At 48.8% G+C, this 3,372-nt stretch overlaps 1 pseudogene; it reads right to left on the bottom strand.

Moving 5' to 3' along the window:
* Nucleotides 1-253: 253 nt before the first annotated feature.
* On the bottom strand, nt 254-888 carry LOC122220677 (annotated as a pseudogene).
* Nucleotides 889-3,372: the final 2,484 nt, after the last annotated feature.

The raw sequence follows: 3,372 nt of genomic DNA, 5'->3' as shown, positions 1-3,372 counted from the left end.
CCCTGCCTTCAGGGAGCCCCAGGCTGAAGGGGAGATTTTATTTTTATTTATTTTATTTTATTTTATTTTATTTTATTTTATTCTATTTTATTCTATTTTATTTTATTTTATTTCACTTATTTTTTGATATCTGATCCTATTTATTTGTCACTCTTAGAAAACCTCATTTTTGACTGGACTTAGAGGTGGAAGCTTTCAGAGAGGTCAGCCTCCGTCTCTTGACAACGTGTTCCTGGTGTTTTTCTTTGGCCTCCTTCATTCTCTTGGCCAAAGGTTTAGCATATTCTGTGGCCTGTTCCTTACTTTTCTTAGCACACTATTTCTTCAAAGCAATACACCGACCTTTTTGTTGGAGGACATGTGGATTCACAAGACACTGAATCTTGGGCGCTTTGGTCCTGAGTTTCTTACCTCTGTGTTTAGGAGCTCTCACACTGGAGGACATTGTCTTCTTTAGAGAGACTGAAATGTTTGTGGATTCTGCCAGCCAAAAGAGGCCTGGTAGTATCAGGGAATCCAGAAATAGCCTTCTCCACAGCCCCTCCCCCTTCTTTTACAAAGACCAAGTTGAGAACACTGAGATTAGCACCCACAGGGCAACCCTGAACAGATTCACACTTTCTTTCTCAAGTCTTCCTTGGTCTGTAACAGGAAGGCACCTTACTCAACAGTGGGTGGACATGGCCATGTGTCAGAACACCCTGCTTCAGGGGGAAGGCCTTGTCTGCCATCGTCACCACTGATTTGGGCCACAGAACCCTTCCATTCTTCACCCAGAGCGTCAGCAGCTTCTGTGGCCATCCGCTTCTCATAAAAGATGCTAAGTTTCCATTCATCGTCCACTTCAATGAGCTTCCGGCCGCTGGTAGCTTGGAAAGAGATGTTCAGTCACCTCGGAGGTGCCACAAAAAGAGCGAGGGGGAAATTTTAAACAAACACATCAACAAACACAAGATTAGGATATTGGAGAAGAGACAGAACTTCTGGAGAAAAACTTCCCAACTTTGTGAACTCCAAAGTTGCTTCAGGAATTCGAAGAGGCAGGAACTGGGATCTCACCCCTCCTAGATGGAATCCTCATCATCAGGGCTGGGAGCGGCTGCCCAGGAGAGATCAGCACATTCTTCATCCTTCCTTTTCACACTGAGCCTCCTTCTCCCCAAAAGCTTTCCATGCCCTCTCTGTTGCTGGAGCTTTACAACCTCTTTACAATAGCTTGACAAGGCCTGTGAGGAGGGTGGGCGAGGAGCATCCTCTCGTGGTGCAAGAGAGGAAACTGAGGCTCTAGTCCAATACCCTGAGCAGCTCGGTCCAGAACTGGGCCTGGAATCCTGGATTTGGGCTAAAACTTGTGCCAGTTTCCTCTCTCATGACTCTATTTCCTCCCTTTTGAAGTGGAGAAAATTGCCATCCTTAGCCATTGTAGAGATGGAATGCATCAGGAAAGTCAAGCAATTCAAGAGGGGCCTGGCACATTGTGAGCTCTCACTGGACTGCTACTACTACCACTACTTGTTAGTAGGTGTATCTTGGGGTTCTTCCCAAAGCAGAACCTGGAACAAAGATTTGGCTGCCATTAGTTTGTTTATTCAGGAGGCGAGCTCAGGAAGTGCCAGCAGGAGTAAGAGGATATAAGGCAGGCGTGGGGAGGGAGACAATTTGGGGTGTCAGTGAGTGGCTACCACTATGGAGAAGTGGGTCTCCATCCCACTGAGGACCTCTTGGCCACTGTGTAGAACACACTACAATGGTGGTCCCACCTGAAGATGAGGACGCCAGGATATTCACCTTCTGACTCCTATGCAACACTGACTGCTACGGGCCCATTAATGCCCTGGCAGTTGGGGTCCACCCTGCGTGCCAGGAGAAAGCTCTGAGCCAAGTCACAAGCATTGGCAGTGTGGCCCTGTGGGCACGAACTGGGACAGCGAGTGGAGAGAGAACCGACATCTTTTACGTGCACCCCCAGCCCCTCAGGGGAATGTCACTCTCCTTATTGGCTCACACTGTACTCAGACTTCTGGCTGAAGCTCTCAAGGGAGGAACTTCATCTGCTTTGGCCACTGCTGTATCCTCAGTGCCCAGCACAGTGTGCTGCACAAAGCAGGGGCTCAGGAAACATCTTTCGAAATATGAAGACCCCCGTAATAACACTGTATGACACATCTTTATCTCTACCCATGCCTCTCAATTATGCGTGCACACCCCTCTAGGGCAGGCCTGGGACTGTGTGTCCTTGTGTCCAGCACAGTGCCAGGTACATGGCAAGTAGTTAAGACTCAGTTGTTGATTGAATACAGGGGGTTCTTGGAACCCAGGTGTAACAGAACTCCATCTTGGACGAGGAGTGGGAACCAGAATCCAGAATCCAGAGCCCTCAACAAGTACAGAGCTGGAGTGGGGGGCAGGCCAGCCGCGGAGAGCCATCCAGGGAAGGCTGATGGATGAAAGGTTATGGGTGTCAAAGCCACCCAGAGGAAAGGCAGGAGATAATATCTCACTGCCTCAACAACTTGGCTGGCCTTTGGGATTTCCAACGGAGCTGGCCTCTGGCCGGAGGAGGCCGCTTTGGAACCCATATTATACAAAGAAAGAATAAATAGGAATGTTTGAGAAAGGAAGTTCTGCAGAGGAGGCTTTGCGAGCAACAAAGGAGGAGGCCCCACCAGAGACTGTGCAGCTTTGGCAGTAGTAAGGAGTCTGCAAATAGATTCGGCAGAACTGCCATAGCATGAGGGCGGAAGCAGAAGGGCAGAGGGGCTTCTAGGGGCTCCTTCAGCCTAGCGGGTGATCTAGAAGGGAAAGAACACAGGAGGTGGGGAGGGCAGCAACCACGGGAGCGGGGAGGCCCCCTTGAATGTCCTTTCTGTAGCTCCATTCCCTCCAGATGAGTCCGACCTTGCAATCTTGGCTGACTCCCAGCAGGGCATGGTTTGAAAGACGGATCAGTGGGTCATTGTCATAAGAGTGCTATCTAAAAAGACCAAATTCACTTGTCTAAAGCAATATATGTTTATTTTCACCATTTTGTTTTGTTTTGTTTTGCTTCTCAAATTTGTTCTCACTGCTCCCACCAAGGCGTGGGGTCTGTGTCCTTCCCCCTTGAATCTGAGCTCAACTCAGGGAATGCCTATAATCAGCACTGAAATGGTCCCTCTCTAATCTTTGTCATGCAATTCGTAAGTGTCGCTTTGATTAGATACTCTGTTAATGACAGCCCAAAGCACCCTGACAGATGCAAAGGGATTTCAAGTCACATCCAAAACCAGGGAGAGAATTTTAGCCAAGGGGTCTCGCCCCCAGGGCCCCAGAGACATGCCTCCACAGGCCAAGAAGAAACAGTTCTTCTCTGATTCTACGGGTCCTTAGGTG

The sequence above is a fragment of the Panthera leo genome, chromosome B2 (genome assembly GCF_018350215.1).
Source record: "Panthera leo isolate Ple1 chromosome B2, P.leo_Ple1_pat1.1, whole genome shotgun sequence".
In the NCBI taxonomy this organism is placed as follows: domain Eukaryota; kingdom Metazoa; phylum Chordata; class Mammalia; order Carnivora; family Felidae; genus Panthera; species Panthera leo.
The sequence above is the reverse complement of the archived record's forward strand: the minus strand, read 5'-3'. Positions and strand labels throughout refer to the sequence as shown.